Here is an 11184-nt window from a genome sequence, read left to right as displayed (position 1 = left end):
ACGAGGTAGGTTCCTGTGCAAGCTGGGCTTCCCCTATGGGAGCACCGTACAGGGAGTCACTGCCCGCTTCCCATCTCTCTGCGGGGAGTCCTGCTGAAAATCGGGGTCCTCAGGCTGAGTCAGGGCCTGTCCACCCCCAGTGTCCGGATCTGCTTCCAGGTGTGGGCACCTGGGCCTCAGTTTCCCTAGCTGCACAGTGGAGCACCCGTCCTCAGGGGTGCCAAAGATGCCTCCCGCCTCCAAGTTCTGGTTCCCTCCATCCCCAGCAGGGCAGCAGCTGGGGGATGGGGGAGGAGGGGGGGACCTTCAAAGAACTTGTCCTTTTCCAGAGCAGGCAGGTGGGGGACTTGTCCTCTCTGCTTCCTAAGAAGCCCCTGCTTCCAACTGCCCCCCGCACCCCAGTGTTTCTCTTTTGGGTGTGGGGGAGAGAAGGTGCTTCTTTTCCTCCCCACCGGGAGACAGTTGAGGCCCAGGGACCCTTGGGAACTGGGAAAAATGGGGAGCCTCCCACGCTCAGAGAGACATTCCCTTCCATGGTCCCTCCAGCGGGGTCAGATGCAGGTAACGGAGGGGTCACCCCTCCCACACCCCGAAAGGTGCCCCACCCCTTCTTCCTTCCCCAGTATGGCGGCCCCGCAGGGTGACCTGTGGGGGGAAAGCTACTGAGGCCTCTCCTGGAGCCCCCAAGGTGCCCCCATGTCAGCAGGGAGGCTGTAAGTGGCCAGTGGACGGAAGGCCCAAGCAGGGAGCCAGCGCCCCCTCCGTGCAAACCACGGGCCGCCCCGTCCTCACGCCTGCAACACCGTCCCCCACGCCTGCAGACGAACTGAGCTCGGCCCCTGGGCTAGGGCCCTCTCGGTCTGTTTTCCCTTCCATCGTGGGGAGGGGAGTGTTTTCCTGCCAGCTCTAGCTTTGAGCCGGAGGCACAACCGTGCTGGCCCCCATCATGGCAGAGGGAGGGGGCACAAGGGAGTTTGGGGCCTGGACGACCAGGACCCCAGCTTGGGGGGATCAGACAGTAGAATGGGCTGATCCAAGTCCTGGGTGGGGTAGGGGCTCATGGGGACCCCCGTCAGGGCCTCGTGCCGCTTAGGACTCAGCGTTTGGTAGCTGCCTACTGTTGACCGAGCACACACTCTGTCCTCACCCGCTGCTGAGAGGAGTCGAGCCACCGTTCTCCCTGCCCCTCAGGCCCGAGGTAGAGGGGGTGCCCTGGCAGGGCCCCCCCTTGGGCTGAGGTCCGTCTGAGCGCTAACACTCCAAGTGCGTGCTATCTGGGTCCGAGGTTCAGATAGAATTCCGGGTTATATATTATTACACCCATCTTCCAGGTGGGAAAGCAGAGATGGGAGAGGGGCAGGTCCGAACAACTGAATATCCCCCTCCCCGTGAGGATTCTGAGTCCGGGAGGCGGGTTCTGGCGGCGCTGAGCACCAGCCTGAGCCCCCCAATCCCACCCTCCAACAATCACAGATAATTAAAAATAATCGTGGGATCTAAAAATCAATCAGCCGCCATAAAATGATCACATCCCAGGCCCAAGAAGCGGGGGTCAGGCGGGGCTGGGGAGTCATGGGAGGGAAGACCGAGCTGGAAGGAAGCACCCCCAGATGTCAGCCTAGGGGCGCTGGGGGGTGTCCAGGCCGTGGGCTCTCTGCTTCCTTCTCCATATATTTTCTCCAGCTCGATTATCACTTCATTTTTATAACAGGCATGTGCGGCTTTGCTAACGAAGAAAGCGCCCATTTTGAAAAGGAAAGAGGCCAGCCTGGGGCTTTAAGGCGGAGCCCCCTCCGCGCCGAGGCCTCGGGACACCCTGAGCGCCCAGGCTCGGTGGGGGCTGGGACCGCTGGCTCCGTGCAAGCAGCTCCCGCCTCCTATACGGCGGCCTGGGTTTGGACCCCCTCCGGGAACAGGGATCCTGCTCCTCGCAGAGGCTGCGCTCGTACTGGGAGACTGAACAAAAATCTGCCGGCATCTAGGAGGGAGGAGGCCCCCCGGCACCCCTGAACCCGCTCTCCCCACCAGCGGCCTTTTAGTAATTAGTAAAATAGAATTGAGCCGGCCACGGGGCAGGCGGGTGGCTCGCGCGGATCGATCTTGGGTCATTAGGCAAATTGCGGACGGGGGAGGGGTGGGCTGGATGGGGGCAGGGAGACCCCCTTCCTCGCTCCTACCGGGACCTTGGCCACGTCGCCTAAGCTCTACGGCCTCAGTCTTCCCCGCAGGAAAATTGGAGTTCGACTCCCGGACCCCGCGTCCGCTCGCGCTGGGCTGCCCCCCCCCCCCCGCCCCCGCCGATGCCCACCTTCTCTGTGCCAAGCTGGGACCTCCTCCCTGCCCCGGGAGCCCAGCGGGGGCCTTCAGCCACAACACCTCCCTTCCAGGCTCGAAACTGCCCTGGGGGCACGCTGTGGTCCACCTCCAGGCCTCTTGTTCTGGCTCCCGCCGCGCAGCCAAAAACATTAGGGGGGATGCACCCGAGGGTTTTCTTTTCCCGGCCTCTCCCAGGTCCGCCCTCGGTCCGCGCCCGATTCTGCGATTCCACTTGTCCCCACGGAAATGAAAGCCACCGGCGACCGCGCACGCCTAGTTTTACTAGAGCAAGGTTTTAATAAATAGTGGCGGCGAATGTGCCCCCCCCCCAGCCCCGCCCGAGCCTGAGGCCCGCGCCGGCACCGTTCCAGTCCCCAGGCCCGCAGGCGCCCCAAAGCCTGGCCGGCGCGCACCCCGTAGGCCCTCACCCTCCCGCCGGACTCCTGCGCCTTCGTTCGGGCGGGGTCGGAGGACTTTATTTAGATTTGGGGGGAGGGTGCTAGGCTCTTCCGGCCTGGCGGGGATCCCGGCGCGGCTGTGCGCGCGGCGCCCCGAGGTTCCACTTTCGGACGTTGGGCGCGGGGTCCTTCCGAGGCCCGAAGGCGGGGCGCCACGACGTTGGGGCTTCGCCCCTGGCGGGCCGGCCGTCCGGAGCTTCTCGCCAGCGGCCGGCGGCGCCCGGGGCGCTGGCCCGCGGGGTAGGTGCTCCCGCGGGCGTGTCGGCGACAGCTGCGCTCGATCGATCCCCACGCCCGCCCGGGCTCCGTTGCCCCCGCAGCAGCGCGCGGCTCCATCGAATCCTCATCGCTCCCGGGCCGCGCCGCCCGCCGCGCTCTCGGCAAACACGGCGCTTGTTTGCGCGGGGGCAGCGGGGCCCGGCGTCCGCGGGGCGCGGGTCTGTGTGTGTGTGTGTGTGTGTGTGTGTGTGCGCGCGCGCGCGCGCGCGCCTCGCTGGGGCCCCGCGTCCCGGTCCCCTCCCCCGGCGGCCCGGAATTGCACCCACAGACCCCCACCAACACTATTCTCAGGGGTGGGTAGTCGAGGCCCGGCCAGGGCAGACGACGCCGGAGGGCGCCCAGACAGCCGGCCCACCCCGCCCGCGCCTCAGTTTCCCCATCTGGAGAGTGACCCGCAGGGCGCCCGAGGTCGGCTCGCTCTCCTCGCTCCCCGTCCACCTGCTTTCGCTTCCGCTGCGCGCCCGAGCCGGGCTGGGGGCGGCAGCCTGGGACGCCCAGGTCGCAAATACCCTGAGGCCAGTTGGAGGCGCGGTCAGCAGGGGCTGCGACACGAACGAGCCCCCCTACGGTGGCCCAGACCCCTCTTCTCTCGGCTTTGTCGAGATCACCCCTCCTCCTTCAGGAGCTGGTGAGGAAACTGTGAGTCTGCCCGGCAGGGAGCAGTCGGGGAAACTGAGGCCAGGCCGGCAGGGCACGGCTCGCAGTTCTCCGGGAGGACGAGGGAGGGGGCAGCGCGGGCTGTGGAGCCGGAGGCCGCCCCCCAGCCCCGCTCCGCTGATGGGGCCCAGGCACTGCGGGCCGAGAGCTTCCCCGGAGCAACGAAACCCGCGTCGGGCGCCCAGCTCCGGAGGGGCCCCAGCGCCACCCCCGCCGCGAAGCCCGGGCCTTCGGCCGCGGAGCGAGACCCCCGCCCCCTCGCAGCCCGGGGCACCCTCTGGTCCTTCCCGGAAGGGAGGTTCCTTCGACAATTAAAAATGTAAATACATATATTCAACCCACGACGCTCTCCGCCTTGCACAAAGGTGGCGAGCGGCTCCGGGAGCCCAGAGTCGCGCGGGGCGCGGCCGGTGGGTCTGCGGAGGCTCGGGGCTGGGGGACCCGGGCCGGGCTGCCTCCCTGACCCGGGTCGCGGCGCCGACTCTGGGAGCGCCAGCATGCGGGCCCCGGCACCCCAGAGTGTGCGGCCGTGGACCCCCCGGGAGGCGACCCAGAGGCCGCGAGCACAGGCCTGGGAGGGTGCCCAGTTTCCTGACGCGGAGGTGGAGGCCCCAGGCGGGAGGGGGGGCTACGCCCCTCCTGCTCAGGGAGCGACCGAGGGGCGCCCGCCCCGGGCAACCCGGGCGGCATCCGGTTGGCTGCGGAGCCTCGCCCTGACCTGGCGCCCCATTAACGCGCCATTTATCTGAACACATGGCACCCTTGCCGCTTGGCCAGGAAGTGGGGGGGGGGGGCAGACTCCGCACCACCGTCCTGCAGGGCTGACCGCCCCCACCCCCTGCTGCCTCCCTGGGTGTGAGCCCCGCCCCCCAGACCTCTTGGAGGGGTACTGGGAGGTTGGGACTGGGGCAAGGGGTGCTGGCCCGCCAGGCAGAACCTACCGGTGGAGGCTGGAGGAAGGGACCTGGGCCGGTCACTGGATTTAAACACATCTCTCAGTGCAGCGCCCACCCAGAGCTGGGGGGGGTCATCCGGCCCTGGCGGGGGGGGGGGGGGGAGGTCGTGCTAGTGCTTGGGGAGGGAAGACAGACTGCTTTTTGCTCCTGAGTGAGCGATGGGGGCAGGGCGCCTTCCCAGCACCGGGCCTGGATGCTGAGTTTTGTGGGATGTGTAGGAGTTCATCAGGTAGGGGAGTCAGGGACGAAAGGCCCTCTCATCACGTGGGGAAGGGAGGGCCGGGGCAGGGGCAGGAGGTGGGCCTCACCCAGTCCCCCCAGTACTGAGCAGCGAGTACCCACGGGCCTGCATTAAGGAAATATTTGTTGAATGAGTCAATGAGATAAGGCTGGGACTGGGGGGTGGGGGTGGTGTCGGAGCCGAGCCTCCAATGCCAGCCTGGGAGGCCAAGCGGGACAGGGCCCCGTAGCCTTTAGAACAAGTCCTTCCCGACTCTGTCTGCACAAACGGAGCGCGTCGGAGATGACAGCCCCCCACGCCGTGTGTTGTGCGGGGAGTGGGGGGCAGGCGAGTGGCTGCGTGAGGGGAGGGGACTGCTCTTCCTTCAGTCTGCAGCCACCTCACTACGCCTCCCTGCCCAGGGGGTGAGGGGTCCCAGCCCCCCCCCCCCCCCCCCCCCCGGGAGTGACACACCCAGCAGAGACCCCCTTCTACTGCCTGCCCCCTCCCATTATGCCTCCTGCAGGCCGGGGGTGGAGTGGGCGGGACTATGAGGCAGGCCCTCTAATTGAGCCCATTTTGCAGATGAGGAAACAGGCACAGGGAGCTTCTGGCACTTGGCCGAGGCCCCCAGCCCCAGGCCCGCGGAACCGGGTGGCCCGGGCACGCATTGGTGCGCCCAGCCGGGGTCCCAGCTGACTCTGTGCCGCCTGCAGCCACACAGAACGTTTCTCTGAACTAGTCCTTCGGATAATCCCAGGGACCAGGGAGCCCGTGACCCCCCCCACCCCCGAATTTGTGGGAGGCGGTGAGAGGAGACCGGAAGAGACAGTGCCTGCACTTGCCGTGGTCCCCTCTTCTGGGGCCTGTGACCCAGCAGCCCGGTGGCAGACTGCTCACAGCCCAGATGCTGGTGTGGGGGGATCGGTCCTCCCGGATCCGCCCCCGCCTCCCACCAGCCAGTTATTCATTAAAGGGCCCCAGAAGCGGAAGGGTCAACCGGGCTCCTCCTGGAAAAGGTCATGGCCACCCCGACCTCAAACACTGGAGCCTGACCCTTGGGAGGGCCCCAGGCTGCAGGGAAGCAGAGTCCCATGGCCTGGAGGGTTTGGGCGGCCTCAGTTTCCCCCACTGGTAAGAGAGGGAGTTTTGGTGCTCCTGCCTTGCCCCTCCCACTCGCCCTCCCCTTCCCCCCTCTCCCCCTCCCCCCCTCCTCCTCCTCCTCCCCCTCCCTCCCCTTCCTCTCCTCCCTCCTCCCCCTCCTCCCCCTCCTCCCCTCCCTCCTCCCCCTTCCTCTCCTCCCTCCTCCCCCTCCTCCCCCTCATCCCCTCCCTCCTTCCCCTTCCTCTCCTCCCTCCCCCCTCCTCCCCCTCCTCCCCCTCCCTCCTTCCCCTTCCTGTCCTCCCTCCCCCCTCCTCCCCCTCCTCCTCCCCCCTCTTCCCCTTTCCCCCTCCCCCTCCCTCCTCCCCTTCCTCTCCTCCCTCCCCCCTCCTCCTCTCCCTCCTCCCCCTCCACCTCCCTTTCCCCCTCCCCCTTCCTCCTCCCCTTCCTCTCCTCCCTCCCCCCTCCTCCTCTCCCTCCTCCCCCTCCACCTCCCTTTCCCCCTCCCCCTTCCTCCTCCCCTTCCTCTCCTCCCTCCCCCCTCCTCCTCTCCCTCCTCCCCCTCCTCCTCCCCCTCCCTTTCCCCCTCCCCCTTCCTCCTCCCTTTCCTCTCCTCCCTCCCTCCTCCTCCCCCTCCCTCCCCCTCCTCCCCCTTCCTCCTCCCTCCCCTCCGCTGCTAACAGCTGTAACTGCTGCTTATCCCACCTCCCTAACGAGCACCCAGGCCCCTCAGAACAGTCCCGGCGGCTTCCCTCCGTAATTGTCTCCGTAATAAATCCCCGCACTTTGGCGGGTAGGAACCGCTGGGCTTCCCTCTCTTTCTCCCCCTCGCTTTTAAAAACGCAAACGCAACACAACATTTCTATTATTACTGAACTCCCTGTGCATCAGCGGTAAGAAGACAGGTCCTTCTCAAGCAGCCTCCCCTGGGACTCAGCCGAGAAGCAGAACTTCCTCCAGTCCCTGCGTCCCCTCACCCCTGCCTGGAGGGGAGAGACCTGGGTGGGGGGGGGGCTCAGGCACAAGTGTGAGAAAACAGGCGGTGCATCCTCCTGGCCCAGGTCCATCAGGAGGTCCCCGGGTGGGCTGCTCGGCCTGGGGGCCGGGCTCCCTGGGGTCACAGCACCTGCAGGACCGGCAGGGTTTGGGGAGGGTTTGGGGAGGGCTCAGGGTCACCTGGCTGACCCCTTGCTTGTTTTCCAGGTAAGAAAACCTCCCAGAGCAACTGCCCCTCAGCTGCCTAGGAAAATCAAAGACCTTCAGATCTCTGAGGCAAAGACAAAGGGGGGGGGGGAGGTAGGTGTGTGGCAGCCGAGCCCCGCCCCCTGAGGGCTGGCTTCCGGCACTCACCCATTTCTTGCCTGGGGAGACCGAGTCTCACCTTGGCTGTTTCGTGGGGTAGCTGGCCCCTGACCTCTGGGGTACCATCGTCACGCGGGTGCCTTGTTGCCCAGGGATGGAGGGGGACATCAGCCAGGGCCTTTTTGGTGCCACAGCCTCCCCCCCCCCCACCGCAAGATCAAGGTCAAGTTGTGGGTTCCAACTCCAGCATCCCCTTACCCGTATCACTGATGCTTTCGGAGGCTCAAGGTGCTTATCTGTGGGATGGACTTAAAACACACACACGGTGCAGACCTGTAGGTGCTCAGAAAATGCTTGCGGCAGAGGCAGGTGCTGAGCTCTGTCCACGCCCCGCACGGAGTGAGCCAAGACAGGTGGGGTGCGGTGGGGCGGGCGACCAGCAGGATTCCAGCTGGGCCTGGGAGGGGGGAGGAGAAGAGAGGGGGGCTGGGGGAGCTGGGGGCCTCCTTTCCCCTCCAGGCTGTGCAGCTCGGAGCCGCTGCCCGTGGGACCCTCTGAGCTGGACACTAGCCCCCCAACGCACGCTTCCTAGGAGATTCTGGAAGGCAGCACCGGGGCCCAAGGCAGGTGGATTGGGGCGGCCTGGCGTTGAGCTGCCTTGTTCTGGAGTCCCTGCTTTGCTTCTGTGCACAAATGCCCCGTGTTCTGACTCCTCTGGCGGGGGGGGGGGGGCAGAAGTGAGGGGCTGTGAGAGTGCGCGTGGGGGCAGGTGGGGCAGAGTCAAGCCTCCTGGGAGCCGCTCAGGGTGGCGTGTGCGTTGCTCAGGCCTCGGGTGAGCTCCCCACTCCCCAACCCGGCAGGGGGGCGAGGCGGGGGCGATCGTTCCCATTTTGTGCGTTAGCGAACCGAGGCCCCAGCTCTCTGGCTCCCTCGACAATTACAGAAGTAATCGGGGTGTGGACCCGGGCCCCCGCCGATGGGACTCTGAGTAACGCGGCCAATCAGTTGTGTCTCAGTTTCCCCATCTGCAAAATGGGGATCACGTTGAGTTATTGTGAACTGATGCAGGTCGAGTGCAGGGACCAGGCCCGGGTACATGGTAGGCGCTCACCCACGTTAGCCGTCGTGCTAATGCACCCCCAGGTCTGTGCTCGGTGCCCCGGGCCCGGCCAAGCCGTAAAGAGGATGGCCCGGCTGAGTCTGAGGACAGCACCCCGAGAGGGCTCCACGCTGATCCCACCTTGTCCTGCTGCTAACATCGTGGGCTCCCCTGCGGTTGTCTGATGTCTCTCTCCCCAGCCTGGGAGCCTGGAGGGCACAAAGAGGGTGTGGCATGTCCTGGGTGTCCCGTCGCCCAGCCAAGGCCAGGTGGCACACAGTAGGAACACGTGCCCGAGGGGACGGTTCCGTTGCACTGGGGCGGGGCCTGTCCGGTTCACGATGATTGGGGGGCTCCGGGAGGGGTGCTGGGCCCAGCTGGGCTCTGGTCCCCGGCAGGCCTGGTGTGTGGATTTCGCGGCCTCCAGCCACTGAGTTTCCCTGAAGCAGCACCCGCTGCCCTGCCCGCAGATCCGCGTGAGGGTGCAGACACATTTGTAGGTGATGATTTATGCCGAGGGCAGCCCGACATCCCAGCTCTGGGCTCGGGATCAGGGGAGGAGGTCGCTGCTGTGTGGCCTTCCTGCTGGTTGGCTCGGCCCGCTCAGAGGTCGCTTTGTCTGTGTGTGTGTTTTAATTTAAGGCGTATGGTGCGTAAAGCCCACGCTCTCAAACTGGATCGCCTGGAATCGAGCCCAGCTTCTGTCCAGACTCTCTACTCCGTTGCTTTGCTGGGTTCTTGGGTCAGTTCCCACAACTGCTCTGGGCGGCACTGCCCCAGGGAGGCTTTTGCAGACTGAAGTGAGAGGATGCGTGTAAAGCCCTCGGAACGGAGCTCAAACGCTGTCCTTCTCAGTCCGCCTGGGGCCCAGAAGGTTGGGGGGTGTTGTAGAGACGCAAGGCAGCCAGAGGAACAAAAATAGACGTGAAGTCGAGAGAAGCTGTAGCTGGAAGAGAAGTTAGTCTGCAGAACCCACATCAGGTGGTTCTAAACCCCTGCCACAGGTGGGCCACAGTTTTGGCTCTGAGCTCCCCAGCAGGCAATGCAAAAAGAGAAACACTTGCAGGTATGTGCATATCTATGGCCATTCACACTTTTGTAGCCATGGGAAGGCATGGTCATGGGCCTGTGTGGGGAGCAGAAAACTAAAATGGTCCCTGTGACCTCCACCTGACGCTGTACCCTGTACAATCCGCTCCCCTTAGCGTGACCCCTGATAGCCAGCGAAGTATGGCGGAGGTGAGAGATCTCTCTCCCGTGATTGTGTTGTGTCATTTAAGACCCTGTCCCAGCAGAGACTCTCCTGCTGGCCTTGAAGAAACAAGCTGCCATGTCATTAGGGGTCCCCGGAGGGGGCCACGTGTTGGGAAACAGCCGGCATGCTCTAGTTCCTGAGGGCTCCCCTGCTCCCAGCTGACATCTGGACGGAAAACAGGAGCTTCAATCCTATGACCACAAGGGCTTGGATTCTGCCAAGGACGGGGTGAGCTTGGAAAATGACCTTGAACTCCAGAAAAGATTTCAGCCAAGCTGGCACTTTGTTGCCTGTCAGACCCAGCAGAGGACCCAGTTAAGCCCAGACTACTGACGCACGGAAACGGAGACGTCCTACGTGTTGGAAGCTGGTAGGTGTGTGATGTTTGTGACACAGCAACAGCGAACGAATGCACGGGCGACACACTCTTGCTTCTGGCATTTGGATCTGCCACCGGCTCAGCGAAGGCCTCCTGCTCCTTCATCACACAGACGTTCCGTATCGACACTTAAATTCACTGAGCATCTACTGTGTGCCGGGCTCTGCACTAAGCTTTTGACCTGGGTCTTCTCGGTTCGTCCCTTCTCCAGTTGCAGGAAACCGAGATGCTCGGTGACCGAGGCCTGGAGGTTTAAGGGAGCCCGCCCGGAGCACACAGAGTAAGCGGGGGCTTGAAGCCATTTGGCTCCGCTGCCCCCTTTGCCCGCCCCTGCTGGTCGGCTCGCGTCTGCATCTCACCGAGCGACTGGCTCTTCCCCTGGTGCCGTCAGACCGCAGGTCTCACCTGCTGAATCAGTGTCCCTAGATGCGGGGTATCTCCAGATGTGAGGGACTGGCCGTCTGGGCTGCAGTGAGCCCTCCAGGGGATGCCAGCGCATGCTTACCCTTTGAGAACCACCGAGAGAGCAGATTCTGCTATTTGATGCCTCAGGGCCTTTGCACAAGCCGTTCCCTCCAGAGGAGGGCTGAGCTCCTCACTGGCCCTCTTAGCAGAGGCCACTCTCCCTGGTTCTCCAGGTCCCATTTGGTGTCCCCGCCCCAGGGGAGCCCTCTGGCCCCCATTCTCAATCAGCCCCTCACTCCTTCATGGTCGCATACTTCCGTGCCTCTCTTACAGGGGTCTTGTCCCAATTTGCAGTGATATGTTTTTTCCTGGATGATTCTGCTCAGCACCGTTCTCTCCCAGCAGACCGTGAACTCCAAGGAGGCAGGAGGTGGGGTCCGCCCAAGTGGCTGTAGCCCCAGCACCGGGCCTGGCACATAGTAGGTGCATAGTGACTGGGTGACGTACAAGGGAGTGGATGAACGGGTGGACCTCCCCGTCTTCCTGCCTCTCGATCGCCACGAGGGAAAGGAAGGCGAATCTCAAACAACTTGAAATGTATCTCAGCCTGGAGCCGCCAGGAACACCAGCTCCCTCGGCAGGGCGCATCGACCCACGGCGGGGCGGTGAGTGTCTGGCTTTGTGGAGGCGGGGGGTGGGGGGCTCGAGGAGGGAGGGGGCTGCGCCAACGCGCTCCGCAGCAATCAACACCCCCCCC

Source organism: Panthera onca, chromosome A2 (genome assembly GCF_046562875.1).
Source record: "Panthera onca isolate mPanOnc1 chromosome A2, mPanOnc1 haplotype 2, whole genome shotgun sequence".
NCBI lineage: Eukaryota > Metazoa > Chordata > Mammalia > Carnivora > Felidae > Panthera > Panthera onca.
The sequence above is the reverse complement of the archived record's forward strand: the minus strand, read 5'-3'. Positions refer to the sequence as shown.